The following is a 16,321-nucleotide window of genomic DNA, read 5'->3' on the forward strand; positions in this document are numbered from 1 at the left end:
TTCGGAGTTTTTGGGGTTTCCCACTTTTCAACAGTTTCTATCTTTGCCGGATCCACCTTAATACCTTCTTTGTTCACTATGTGACCGAGGAATTGAACTTCTTCTAACCAAAATGCACACTTTGAAAATTTAGCGTACAATTCTTCCTTCCTCAATACTTCTAACACCTTTCTCAAATGTTCACCGTGTTCTTGGTCATTCTTTGAGTAAATAAGTATGTCATCAATGAAAACAATGACAAACTTGTCAAGGTATGGTCCACACACTCGGTTCATAAGGTCCATGAACACAGCTGGTGCATTAGTTAAACCAAACGGCATGACCATAAACTCGTAATGACCGTAACGTGTTCTGAAAGCAGTCTTTGGAATATCATCTTCTTTCACCCGCATTTGATGATACCCGGAACGTAAGTCAATCTTTGAATAAACAGACGAGCCTTGTAGTTGATCAAATAAGTCGTCAATTCTCGGTAGTGGGTAGCGGTTCTTGATGGTAAGTTTGTTCAACTCTCGATAGTCGATACACAACCTGAATGTACCATCTTTCTTCTTGACAAACAAAACAGGAGCTCCCCACGGTGATATGCTTGGTCGAATGAAACCACGCTCTAAAAGTTCTTGTAATTGGCTTTGCAGTTCTTTCATCTCGCTGGGTGCGAGTCTGTAAGGAGCACGAGCTATTGGTGCAGCTCCTGGTACAAGATCTATTTGAAATTCAACGGATCGATGTGGGGGTAATCCTGGTAATTCTTTCGGAAATACATCGGGAAATTCTTTTGCGATGGGAACATCATTGATGCTCTTTTCTTCAGTTTGTACTTTCTCGACGTGTGCTAGAACAGCATAGCAACCTTTTCTTATTAGTTTTTGTGCCTTCAAATTACTAATTAGATGTAGCTTCGTGTTGCCCTTTTCTCCGTACACCATTAAGGGTTTTCCTTTTTCTCGTATAATGCGAATTGCATTTTTGTAACAAACGATCTCTGCTTTCACTTCTTTCAACCAGTCCATACCGATTATCACATCAAAACTCCCTAACTCTACTGGTATCAAGTCAATCTTAAATATTTCGCTACCCAGTTTAATTTCTCGATTCCGGCATATATTATCTGCTGAAATTAATTTACCGTTTGCTAATTCGAGTAAAAATTTACTATCCAACGGCGTCAATGGACAACTTAATTTAGCACAAAAATCTCTACTCATATAGCTTCTATCCGCACCCGAATCAAATAAAACGTAAGCAGATTTATTGTCAATAAGAAACGTACCCGTAACAAGCTCCGGGTTTTCCTGTGCCTCTGCCGCATTAATATTGAAAACTTTTCCGCGGCCTTGTCCATTCGTGTTCTCCTGGTTCGGGCAATTTCTAATAATGTGGCCCGGTTTTCCACATTTATAACAAACTACATTGGCATAACTTGCTCCGACACTACTTGCTCCGCCATTACTCGTTCCGACGCCATTTGTTCCTTTCGTTCTGTTAACCCCTGGTCCGTAGACCTCACACTTCTCCGTGCTATGACCATTTCTTTTACACTTGTTGCAAAATTTGGTGCAGAACCCCGAGTGATACTTTTCACACCTTTGGCATAGCTGCTTTTGATTGTTGTTGTTGTTGCGGTTGTTATTGTTGTTGGGATGATTGGTGTAGTTGCTGTTGTTGTTGTTGTTGTTGTTGTTGTTGTTGTTGTTGTTGGGCCGTTTGTTGTAGTTGCGATTGATGTTGCGATTATTGTTGTAATTGCTATTGTTGTTGTATTGGTGATTCTTATCACCATTTTCCTCCCACTTTCTTTTGACTTGCTTCACATTGGTCTCTTCAGCAGTCTGTTCTTTAATTCTTTCTTCAATATGGTTCACTAGTTTGTGAGCCATTCTACATGCCTGTTGTATGGAAGAGGGCTCGTGTGAACTTATATCTTCTTGGATTCTTTCCGGTAATCCTTTCACAAACGCGTCGATCTTCTCTTCCTCATCTTCGAACGCTCCTGGACACAATAGGCATAATTCTGTGAATCGTCTTTTGTACGTGGTAATATCAAATCCTTAGGTTCGTAACCCTCTAAGTTCTGTCTTGAGCTTATTGACCTCGGTTCTGGGACGGTACTTCTCGTTCATCAAGTGCTTGAATGCTGACCACGGTAGTGCGTAAGCATCATCTTGTCCCACTTGCTCTAGATAGGTATTCCACCATGTTAACGCAGAACCTGTGAAGGTATGCGTAGCGTACTTTACTTTGTCCTCTTCAGTACACTTACTTATGGCAAACACCGATTCGACCTTCTCGGTCCACCGTTTCAATCCGATCGGTCCTTCGGTTCCATCAAATTCCAAAGGTTTGCAGGCAGTGAATTCTTTGTAGGTGCATCCTACACGATTTCCTGTACTGCTAGATCCAAGGTTATTGTTGGTATGTAGCGCAGCCTGTACTGCGGCTATGTTTGAAGCTAGAAAAGTACGGAATTCCTCTTCATTCATATTCACGGTGTGTCGAGTAGTCGGTGCCATTTCCTTCAAAATAGTCAAATGGAACAAGTTAATCATACAGAATATTAAGAGTAGTTAATAGTATTTCGTAGCATAATATGAACTCATTTATAAAAGCTTTTTCTTCATATTAGCGTTTTATAAGTTTAAATTCGGGTAGTACCTACCCGTTAAGTTCATACTTAGTAGCTAATACACAATTCAACTACTACAATTCTATATGAAAAACTGATTATAATAATATTTCGCGTTCAAACTTTTATACAATATTTTACAAACTTACAATACCGCTTATTTTACATAAAGCATGAAATATAGCACACAATAACTTTGATACAAGATAGTTGTGAAGATAATTCTATCTAGTACATAAGTCGTTCAGCAAAGGCAATAAAGACACGTAATTCATACGTCCAGAAACAAGTCATGCATTCTGGTTTTACTAGGACTACTTCCCATCCTTGGTCTTGTAGAACATAACCGTTATGGCCGTTGATAAGACAGCGTGTTGTAACGTCGTCAAAGGGACGAGGGTTACGTAATGTCCAACAGTCCCGTAACAATCTAAAAACCTTGTTTCTCACCCCAACTACTGAGTCCGTTACTTGTGGAAATGTTTTGTTTAATAGTTGTAGCCCGATGTTCTTGTTCTCACTTTGGTGAGAAGTGAACATTACTAACCCGTAAGCATAACATGCTTCTTTATGTTGCATGTTAGCCGCTTTTTCTAAATCATGAAGTCCTATGTTCGGATACATTGAGTCAAAATAATTTCTTAACCCGTTGCGTAAAATAGCACTTGGGTTCCCCGTAATATATGCGTCAAAGTAAACACATCGTAACTTATGGGTTTCCCAATGTAATATCCCCCATCTTTCAAACGAAAGTCTCTTATAAACCAAGGCATTCTTGGAACGTTCTTTGAATGTCTTACAAACTGATTTCACCGTAAATAGTTGTGCCGAAGAATTCTGACCGACTCTAGACAAGATTTCATCAATCATGTCTCCGGGTAGGTCTCTTAAAATATTGGGTTGTCTACCCATTTTGTGTTTTTATACTGTAAAATAGACAAGAGTTAGATTCATAAAAAAAATACTTATTAATACAAGCAATTTTTACATATATCATAAAGCATAAGCACACTATATTACATATATTACACCATACTAATACAACTATCTTATTCTGACTCGCTCGTTTCTTCTTCTTCGGTTTTGGTTCGTTTTGCCAAGTTTCTAGGGATATATGATGTTCCCCTAATACTAGCTGTCGTTTTCCACAACGGTTTAGAAAAACCTGGTGGTTTTGAGGTTCCCGGGTCATTGTTACAACTTAAGGACTTCGGGGGTTGACGATACATATAAAGTTCATCGGGGTTGGAATTAGATTTCTCTATTTTTATGCCCTTTCCCTTATTATTTTCTTTTGCCTTTTTATATTCAGTTGGGGTAATTTCTATAACATCATCGGAATTCTCGTCGGAATCCGATTCATCGGAGAATTGGTAATCCTCCCAATATTTTGCTTCCTTGGCGGAAACACCGTTGACCATAATTAACCTTGGTCGGTTGGTTGAGGATTTTCTTTTACTTAACCGTTTTATTATTTCCCCCACCGGTTCTATTTCCTCCCCCGGTTCTGATTCTTCTTCCGGTTCTGATTCTTCTTCCGGTTCTGATTCTTCTTCCGGTTCCTCTTCGGGAACTTGTGAATCAGTCCAATATATATTCGACTCTTCGTTATTATTAGGTGAGTCAATGGGATTTGTGCTAGAGGTAGACATCTATCACACAATATCAAACATATTAAGAGATTAATACATCACATAATATATACATGTTAATAATATATTGTTTCCAACAAAAATGTTAAGCAATCATTTTTAAAGAAAATACGGTCGAAGTCCAGACTCACTAATGCATCCTAACAAACTCGATAAGACAAACTAATGCAAATTTTCTGGTTCTCTAAGACCAACGCTCGGATACCAACTGAAATGTCCCGTTCTTATTGATTAAAAACGTTCCATATTAATTGATTTCGTTGCGAGGTTTTGACCTCTATATGAGACGTTTTTCAAAGACTGCATTCATTTTAAAATAAACCATAACCTTTATTTCATAAATAAAGGTTTAAAAAGCTTTACGTAGATTATCAAATAATGATAATCTAAAATATCCTGTTTACACACGACCATTACATAATGGTTTACAATACAAATATGTTACATCGAAATCAGTTTTTTTGAATGCAGTTTTTACACAATATCATACAAACATGGACTCCAAATCTTGTCCTTATTTTAGTATGCAACAGCGGAAGCTCTTAGTATTCACCTGAGAATAAACATGCTTTAAACGTCAACAAAAATATTGGTGAGTTATAGGTTTAACCTATATATATCAAATCGTAACAATAGACCACAAGATTTCATATTTCAATACACATCCCATACATAGAGATAAAAATCATTCATATGGTGAACACCTGGTAACCGACATTAACAAGATGCATATATAAGAATATCCCCATCATTCCGGGACACCCTTCGGATATGATATAAATTTCGAAGTACTAAAGCATCCGGTACTTTGGATGGGGTTTTTAGGCCCAATAGATCTATCTTTAGGATTCACGTCAATTAGGGTGTCTGTTCCCTAATTCTTAGATTACCAGACTTAATAAAAAGGGGCATATTCGATTTCGATAATTCAACCATAGAATGTAGTTTCACGTACTTGTGTCTATTTTGTAAATCATTTATAAAACCTGCATGTATTCTCATCCCAAAAATATTAGATTTTAAAAGTGGGACTATAACTCACTTTCACAGATTTTTACTTCGTCGAAAAGTAAGACTTGGCCACTGGTTGATTCACGAACCTATAACAATATATACATATATATCAAAGTATGTTCAAAATATATTTACAATACTTTTAATACATTTTGATGTTTTAAGTTTATTAAGTCAGCTGTCCTCGTTAGTAACCTACAACTAGTTGTCCACAGTTAGATGTACAGAAATAAATCGATAAATATTATCTTGAATCAATCCACGACCCAGTGTATACGTATCTCAGTATTGATCACAACTCAAACTATATATATATTTTGAATTCAATCTCAACCCTGTATAGCTAACTCCAACATTCACATATAGAGTGTCTATGGTTGTTCCGCAATATATATATATATATATATATATATATATATATATATATATATATATATATATATATATATATGGGTCGACAAGATAGGTCGAAACATTGTATACGTGTCTATGGTATCTCAAGATTACATAATATACAATATAAGTTGATTAGGTTATGGTTGGAATAGATTTATTACTAACTTTCACGTAGGTAAAATGAGTAGTTTTTATCAATCTTGTTTTACTCGCCATTTCTTTGTTTCTAATCCGTTTTGAGTGATTCCAGTGGCCAAGGTTTCGTATTGAACTTAACTTTATGAATCTAAATATAAAAAGTATAAGTTTATAGTCGGAAATACAAGTTACAAGTCGTTTTTGAAAGAGGTAGTCATTTCCGTCGAAAGAACGACATCTTGATGACCATTTTGAAAAACATACTTTCACTTTGAGTTTAACCATGATTTTTGGATATAGTTTCATGTTCATAAGAAAAATCATTTTTTCAGAAGTATAGCTTTTAAATCAAAGTTCTTCTTAGCTTTTAATTATCCCAACCAAAACAGCCCCCGGTTTTACTACGACGGCGTATATCCAGTTTTATGGTGTTTATCGTGTTTCCGTGTTTTAAATCATTAAGTTAGCATATAATATAGATATAGAACATGTGTTTAGTTGATTTTAAAAGTCTAGTTAGAAGGATTAACTTTATTTGCGAACAAGTTTAGAATTAACTAAACTATGTTCTAGTGATTACAAGTTTATAACGTTGAATAAGACAGCTTTTTATGTATGAATCGAATGATGTTATGAACATCATTACTACCTCAAGTTCCTTGAATAAACCTACTGGAAATGAGAAAAAATAGATCTAGCTTCAAAGGATCCTTGGATGGCTTGAAAGTTCTTGAAGCAGAATCATGACACGAAAACAATTTCAACTAAGATTTCCACTCGAAATAAGATTGTTATAGTTATAGAAATTGAATTAAAGTTTGAATATGATTATTACCTTGTATTAGAAAGATAACCTACTGTAAGTAACAAAGGTTTCTTGATCTTGGATGATTACTTGGAATGGATTTAGAAAACTTGGAAGTAAACTTGCAATCTTGGAAGTATTCTTGATTTTATGAAACTAGAACTTTTGAAATTTATGAAGAACACTTAGAACTTGAAGATAGAACTTGAGAGAGATCAATTAGATGAAGAAAATTGAAGAATGAAAGTGTTTGTAGGTGTTTTTGGTCGTTGGTGTATGGATTAGATATAAAGGATATGTAATTTTGTTTTCATGTAAATAAGTCATGAATGATAACTCATATTTTTGTAATTTTATGAGATATTTCATGCTAGTTGCCAAATGATGGTTCCCAAATGTGTTAGGTGACTCACATGGGCTGCTAAGAGCTGATCATTGGAGTGTATATACCAATAGTACATACATCTAAAAGCTGTGTATTGTACGAGTACGAATACGGGTGCATACGAGTAGAATTGTTGATGAAACTGAACGAGGATGTAATTGTAAGCATTTTTATTAAGTAGAAATATTTTTATAAGTGTCTTGAAGTCTTTCAAAAGTGTATGAATACATATTAAAACACTACATGTATATACATTTTAACTGAGTCGTTAAGTCATCGTTAGTCGTTACATGTAAGTGTTGTTTTGAAACCTTTAGGTTAACGATCTTGTTAAGTGTTGTTAACCCAATGTTTATAATATCAAATGAGATTTTAAATTATTATATTATCATGATATTATGATGTATAAATATCTCTTAATATGATATATATACATTAAATGTCGTTACAACGATAATCGTTACATATATGGCTCGTTTCAAAATCATTAAGTTAGTAGTCTTGTTTTTACATATGTAGTTCATTGTTAATATACTTAATGATATGTTTACTTATCATAATATTATGTTAACTATATATATATCCATATATATGTCATCATATAGTTTTTACAAGTTTTAACGTTCGTGAATCACCGGTCAACTTGGGTGGTCAATTGTCTATATGAAACCTATTTCAATTAATCAAGTCTTAACAAGTTTGATTACTTAACATGTTGGAAATACTTAATCATGTAAATAACAATTTCATTTAATATATATATAAACATGGAAAAGTTCGGGTCACTACATGTTTTTTTTTTGTTGGGTAAAGGGTATTCACCCGGTAAATGATATATTAAAGACGCACAATTACAAGAATGTCTATAAGAAAAACGACTCATAGACAGGGAAAAAAACCAAGACGCAACAAGGCATCTACAAACAAACTAAACCAAACGCTAGAACCTTAAATTTGCCATGCTATCTTCAAGTTCCTCACGTGTTGCGACTCCTTGAACTTCACCGACATCAGCTTCAAACGAACCGTACCATGGATGATGTCAACAAGCTTCTTTGGATCACGAGCTTCACCTTTAAACAACCTTGAGTTCCGCTCCAACCAAATGTAATATACCGTAGCACTAAAGAGAATTTTTGTCACCATAACTCGGGCTACCTTCCTTTGAGCAAACGGAATCAATCTTTCAACTATGATCTTCCACTCGTCACTAATACCGGGAATAGTAATGTACCTCTTAATCATATGCCAAACTTGATTAGAGTACATACACTCAAAGAATAGATGATCGTGCGAGTCTTGTTGCAACTTACATAACGAGCACACTAACGGGCCATTATTTGAACCGTTCAAATCCCAAGCACGCATCTTATCTTGAGTCTTAAGTTTCTCGTTCATAAGCAACCAAGCAATAAATGCGTGCCGAGAGATACACTTTGAGAACCAAATAACATGATACCACCGCACTTGAGGAGCATGAGATCTTAAAATTTCCCAAGCACTTTTAGAAGTAAATTGTACAAAATTACCATCAAAATCTTTCCAACATACCTGATCTTGCTTTGTAACATCTGGGAATGCAACTGTTGAAAGCATCGGGTACTTCTCAATCCATTCCGATGGCCATAACCATGCAGACTGGTTTCGAAGGTCAGCAACTGTAGAAGACTCCCTAAATGAGTGCCTATGAATCTCTCTGATCGAAATGACAGCAGCTAAGGGACCGAAATCAGTCCACGAGTCGAACCAGGCAGATGTACTAGATCCCTCTCCAACAACATGAAAAATGAAGTGACGAATGATCTCTCGGATACTTAAAATTTTCCTCCATCCCCAACTAGCTGATGAGTCGACCTCCGCTGCCCAAAAATTACGATTACGCAACCGATATGTATGGATCCATTTCACCCATAAGGTCTGTTTTTGCGTGATAATGCTCCACACGTGGTACGAAATCAGCGCTATATTCCATGATTTTAAGCTTTTAATCCCTAACCCTCCTTCTACCTTTGGCATACACACGTCTGACCATTTGACCTTAGCCTTACCTTTTTTCATGTCACCTTGACACCAAAGGAACCCGCGCATAATCTTCTCCAATTCTTTAATAATCTTATCAGGTAAAATAAAAACCGAGGACCAATAAACTTGCATAGAAGCAAGCACCGAAGAAATAAGTTGCACTCGTCCTGCAAATGATAGAGCTTTGTTCTTCCAGTCTCCTACCTTGGCTTTCATTTTATCAATCAGTTCCTTGCAATCATTATAATATAGCCTTGAAGAAATCAGAGGAACACCGAGATACTTTACCGGAAAGGACCCTTCTTCAAAAGGCATGATCAACAAAATATTCTCCTTCAATAATTGGTTCACCCCGGCAAAAAACGCTGTACTTTTTTGAACACTTGGCACTAAACCCGAATACATTTTGAATTCTTCCAATGCATTAGCAATAACTTGAACCGAGCCCACACTTGCATGAGAGAACAAGAATAGATCATCAGCAAAACACACATTTACAATTTCTTGACTTTCACATTTCGGATGATATTTAAAGTCTTCTGTATGCCGAATATTACGTTTAATCATTAGAGTTAGAATTTCCATAACCATAGTAAATAAATACGGCGACATTGGATCTCCCTGTCTTAACCCTCTCTTCCCAATAATAAAGCCATGTAAGTCACCGTTAATGTTAATAGAGAATGAGGTAGACATCACACATTTGAGGATCCAGTTAATCATAATCTTATGGAAGCCAAAACCGTGAAGAATATCACTTAAAAAACTCCACTCGACCGTGTCATACGCCTTTTGAATATCGACTTTAAAAGCACATCGCGGGACACCTCTATTCAAGTGGTAATTGCGCATGATCTCCTGAGTAAGCAAAATATTATCGGTAATTCTCCTTCCCGGAATAAAAGCTGATTGGTTATCGCTAATAATAACATCCAAAGCTCCTTTGATCCTGCTTGTAATCACTTTGGAAATACACTTATAAATAGCATTACAACAAGATATAGGACGATAGTCATTAACCTTAGAAGGGGAGTCCACTTTCGGCAGTAACGTGATGATGGTATGATTTATTTCTTTTAGAAGTTGACCATTAGAAAAGAAGTCCTTAACCGCACAACAAACATCCACTCCGACAATATCCCATGCTTTTTTGAAAAAAGTAGACGTGTAGCCATCCGGACCCGACGCTTTATCATCCCCAATCCCAAACATCGCCTCTTTTATTTCAGCATCTGTTACCGGACGCACCATATCTAACGCCATTTGTTGAGGTAATTTAGACGTAAATAACCCCGTGTCCACATGAGAAGGACTGCCATTCGCTGAGGTACCCAAAAAACTCGAGTAGTGTTGTATAAATACTTCTGGAACCGCAGCTCCCTCCACCAAAATACCCTCATTGTTGGTCACTGCATTAATTCTACATCTATTCGCCTTCGCTTTGACCACCTTATGAAAACACTTCGAATTACTATCACCCACTTGGAGCCATTCTACTTTAGACTTTTGTTTAAGGAACCTTTCTTCGTCCCAAATGGCATCGTTGTATTCCTTAAGAGTCTTAATTTCAGCGTCCCTAATCTCCTCTGAAGACGGGTTAGCATCGAGTTGGAGTTGCAGATTATCTAACTTGTCTCGAAGACGAATCACATTATTATGTAAATTACCTTTTTGCCACATCAACTTACGAAGCGGTTTCTTAAGAAGACGTAATCTTCTAACTATAGTATACATGACATGACCTTCTATCTGTTCCTTCCACACATCAGCCACACAATCACGAAACTTCTCATTTTCAGCAATATAGTTGCTGAACCGAAACATTTTTGGACGCGTACTCACAATCGAAGGAACTTTGAGAACTGCTGGACTATGATCAGAGATCCTATATGGTTGGAAAATCGTATATGCATTTGGATACTCTGTCAAAAACGCCTCATTAACGAGCACCCTATCAATCTTCTTCAACATACCATGATTTTCCAGGGGACTTTGGTTCCAAGTGAAATTAATACCAGAGTAATTCAGATCAGTCACTTGAATCTCATCCAAACACTCCTTGAATTCTCTCATAGCTATAGTCATCCTTGAACTTCCTGATGTTGATTCATCAACAAACAAAGACGCATTAAAGTCCCCCAAGATAGTCCACGGGTGATTCCCAACAAAACCTTTATGCATACATAAATCGCTCCATAACTTCCGACGTTTAATATAAGAATTAGAAGCATACACAAACGATGCAAACATTCGCTTATCATCTTGCACCGTACGCAAAAGGCAATGCATAACTTGATCAGTAAGAGCCACAACCATGACATTCACAACATTAGGATCCCATCCGATAATAATACGCGTACCCTTATCACACATACTTTGATTTGATGACCAGTTCCATCCCCGAAATACTTTATCACAAATCCGGCTAATCTTATTAAGAGAAACATGCGATTCTAAAACAGCGCAAAGACATAAATTATTACTATTAATAACATTCCGAACCTCTTTCTGCTTCGGGATGAGGTTCAAACCCCGAATATTCCATGATGCGAGACTAAACATTGAGACCCTCTTGCCCGGGAGTGCTTGCCCCCTCAGTGTTTGTAATGCGGGTCCCACCATCATGGTCCTCTTCCACATCAGTATCTTCATCTATAAGCCCATAAGCCACATCTTTGCCATGATCCTTATCCTTTTCCTCATTTAAATCCTTTAGAACACCAAATGGATTACTGGTCTCACCAATGCCACTCATATTTGTTTGGTTTTTGTTAATCTCCTTACTCTTTACTGGTGCATTAACAGGTCTATAAACAAACTTAGGTTGTTTGCCCACCTTGAACCCATCACCAGCATCCTTATTAATTTTGGCACCCCCTTTACTCATCTTCCTATTAACCTCCTTGAATCCATCATTCGTTTCCACCACTACATTCGTTACCGGGATAGCTTTTGGGCATTGAGCATCCTTATGTCCAAACACTCTGCAACCTCCACAACGAGGAGGCTTCCATTCATATTCAATTCGAACTTCATCTATAGTAACACCATTACCCTCCAAGTTTGGGGTAGCAACAGTAAGGCTCTCCTTTAGTTCTTCGTCTGCATGAATTTCAATTTGAGCACGAGCGTAGTTGGGTCTACCCCATGACTCCATACACATCGTACTTGTGTACGAGTCCAACATTAATGGTATACCAATCTTTGAAGCAATCGAGCTAAGGCCATCATCAGTGTACCCGGCTAACGGAACGTCATGAATTTTTACCCACACCGGAACCTTAGTCAGATCCTCCTTTGTCATTGAAATATTAGGTGTCCATTTGTTCAAGATAATAGGCATCGATCGAATTACCCATGGCCCGTTCTCCAACACCCCTTTTAACCCTTGCTCAGTCGAAAACTTGAAGAAGAAGAACCCTTTCGAGTTCATCATGATCTTTTCAATACCATATTTCCTCCAAACATTCAACACATAATTCTGGACAACCGGATAAGCTATCCTTTTGCCCAAGAAATATCCATATAACGTGTGATTGTATCTAGTCGTTGCCTCCTTCACAGATGATAATGGAATAGTGACATCCACACCATCCTCAACACCAGTAGGTTGCTCCATATAACGAAAGTTAACCTTACGAGTGGGTACAGACCCACCAAGCATCTCTTTGAACGTCGGTTTAGGATTATCTTCATTAGTAGGCGTTTGATCAGTATGCATTGTATCTTCCCTAGTCATCACTGGAGAAGACACCTTTGCAGTTACAGGCGATGCACCCTTCTGATTAGACTCAATAGGCGTCTTGTTGCTAGTAAACACATTCTCTTCCAATTCCTCCTCAGTGGATCCTTCGTTTTCATCCACTGTATGAATACTAACCCGATCATAATCAATATTCTTTGATGCTTCATCCGTAGCAGACACATCATCGTTGCTCTTACTCATTGTTTCAGTCGAATTAGAGCCCTCAAAACCAATTTTCCTGTTTCTCAAGACTCTTGGAACCGTATTCACCTCCTTCTTCTTCTTCCCTCCCGAATTTTTACCCATGTTCCTAAATCCACCTTTAATCAGCCTCCGATGATGGTGACTGAAAATTTTGAGACTAAAAGGCGGGTTAGGTTGAAATTGGGGAATAATTTGAGGATGAAGATGTTAACAATCGTATTTGTACCAGATCCGAGTGAATTTGGTGATGGAAACCTGAAATTGGGGTTTTACGGCCTGAGATACAATACGATAGCCGAGTGAATTGGGGTAAAACAAGAACTACATATATGTAATATCCAACTTTAAGAGAAACATGCGATTCTAAAACAGCGCAAAGACAAAATATATAAATATTGGGTCACTACATGTTATAAGTCAAATAGTATGGCCGACAAAATTGTATGCATATGGTGAATGCATTAAATGCATTTCATGAATTGTGGCTGTATACAGTAACTTTAAGGACTATAAATATGTATTGTACGTATGTAAGATGAATACACTGAAATATTACTTTCACTCCTTATTCTCTTATTCTTCATCTTAATAGAAGTATTCAAATAAATCACTAAAGGTATATTATTAACTCACTAATCATAACAATATCATGGTTTCATATCTAGTGAAAAAAAAAAAAAAAAAATCTATTTCGCCAATGTAAAAACATCATAAATCATGAACTTAATAGTGTACGAAGGTGGTTTATATTTAGTGTAATTTTTTCTTTATATATACAAATGTAGTGCAACAAACATCATGGATATACTCCTACATATTTAGTGCCTCAATCGCCACTGACAAAACAAGATCATAAATTAGAATTAGCATTGTACCAAGAAAGTTTGATAACGAAAGCGTGTTTTTACAGGAATCACTTCCCTTTTTCATACAAAACCGTTGACAAGTTGACACTCATTTTAAATTAAAAAATGACTAAAAGGACATGGGTCTAGATGCTCCCTTGGAGCCAAGTATCGAAAAGGTGAACCTTTTTAAAAGGGTAAGAAGGTAAAACGAAAGAAGTCCTTGAAAGGTGAGTACTTAATTAACAACTACCAACGCCAAATTGATTTATCTGATTTCAATAAAGTTAAATGTTACTCCTTTTTAGCATTACCAGTAGTACTATTTGACCTAAATTAGTAGGACTGACCTCCTCAAAAGTACTTATAAAAATTGCGTCGGAAAATCAACCCAAAAATTTATCTTCCACAAATAGTGTGCTAAAGTTGTAGGATAACTATTATGTGGTACTTCTCATCAATCACCTAAATGAAAATAAAAACTACAAAAACTAAGTTGTATAGAACTGTTCATTTTGATAGTGTTATAAGTTAGACCATACCTTGCATCAAGAACTATGTCCGTTTAATCCTATTTAGCACAAAAAATAACGAAAAACTATGCCCTTTATGCCACATCATTTCATGACGAATTTTGAGGCGTCGCTCAATTATGCAAGGAGCAAAATTTAGATCTTGGTTTTGACATGGCGTGAGCGGACGGGTGGAAATGATGGTGGAATGTTGGAGCCAGTACAACCACTATAATTTCTTTATTAATCTAATTTTGAAGCGTGAAGCTATACACCGAAGAAAAAAAGCGCGAACAAAATCTTGAAGTGGATAAATCTTCGAAGCAATGAAATTGATGAACCCGAAGCTACATTTCAAGGGAAAGTGCCGCACAATGAGACGACTACTTTTCGAAGACGCCAAGGATCCATCGAATTTTGTTTAAAAGACTTTCTCGTATGCATTGTTAGTTGTTCCTCTAAATTGCACAAGGTATTTTTGAATACACTATTTAATCTATTTCCAAACATTTTAATTTTTTCAACAACGTTCGAATGCATTTGGTTGACAATCTTTGACTATATTACATAAGTCTACATCTGTCAATTGATGTATGATAGGACCACGGATATTTTCGTTTATTACATAATACTGAATGATTTATCATCAGTCAATTGTCTAAAAATTTTTTTGTTAGTGCGTTATTGGCCTATATGATAATGAAAAATATAGAAATCCGAGAGCAAGAGTTACTGCTAGCTTGTATAAAGCGCACGATGAGTAATATGATTTACAGGGAGGTACGGGAGTATTGGTCATATGCATTGGTAAAACGACTCAAACCCGTTTTCTTTAAAAAGCGACACATGTTTTACAAGAGGTCTGCGCGGCGCGCAATATCACCGCACGTCGCGCCGTATATCTAAAATTCAAAACATGAGTTTAAACAGACTTGACCACTAACTCACGCCCATTGCGCGACGCACAAAATCTTTGCGCGGCGCACCGTATAGCTGTTTTCCAGGTCAGACCCTGAAACAAATGTAGCACTAACACAAGTTTTACCAAAATCGTTCTAACACATTGCTTGACACTTTAAAACCAATCATACATCAATAAATCATGAATACAACAAGTTCAAACATCAATGTACCCATTCAACCATTTGGGACATTTTGACCCGTTATAAATTCAAAGTGCCATTTTCGACCCAATTACAAAAATTAACGGTTTAGGACTCAACAACCTAACCAATATCATGAGCATGATCCCGGGAATTTTCCCAATCCCCCAACCCATATCTAAAATCCAATACTACCCGCCACGAGCAAACTCCTAGTATTCTAGTCAAACTGCTAAAAAATCTCCAAATCGTCCAACGAACACCTATTATAAGGTAATCAACGCGAGAGGTAAACGTAAATCTTAATGAATACAATAATTATACATATACATAAATAATCCACTTGCTTGCAATCACTTACACAAACAACGCATGCAAAGCTAGCACCGCAATAGCATATAGTCACAATAAAATATGCTAAAACAACAAACACATAATATGGTTTACCATACGCAATAATATTATACATCGTACGTTATAACACTATCCATCACATGTGGACTACGAAAATTGAAACCTTACGGAATGCACTTTCCACATGTCACAACACAACTGTGGTCGACGAAAAGTGAATCCGCACGGATAACACTTACTACATATCATAAAGCAAATGTGGACGACGAAAATTGAATCCTCGCGGATAACACTTACCACATTGCATCAAGTGACCGACGAAGAGTGGATCCCCACACCCGGATATCACTCTCCACACTAATCCCGTGGCCGACGAAGAGTGAATCTTCACGCCCGGATATCACTCGCTACATCACCCGCAAGCAAACAAATTATATATACATACATATAATTATTCCACGCGCCTTAGTATGCACGCACAAGCCATGTATGTACAGCCACCGTCATCACATCGGAGAAA

Source organism: Rutidosis leptorrhynchoides, chromosome 8, assembly GCF_046630445.1.
Source record: "Rutidosis leptorrhynchoides isolate AG116_Rl617_1_P2 chromosome 8, CSIRO_AGI_Rlap_v1, whole genome shotgun sequence".
Taxonomy (NCBI): Eukaryota; Viridiplantae; Streptophyta; class Magnoliopsida; order Asterales; family Asteraceae; genus Rutidosis; species Rutidosis leptorrhynchoides.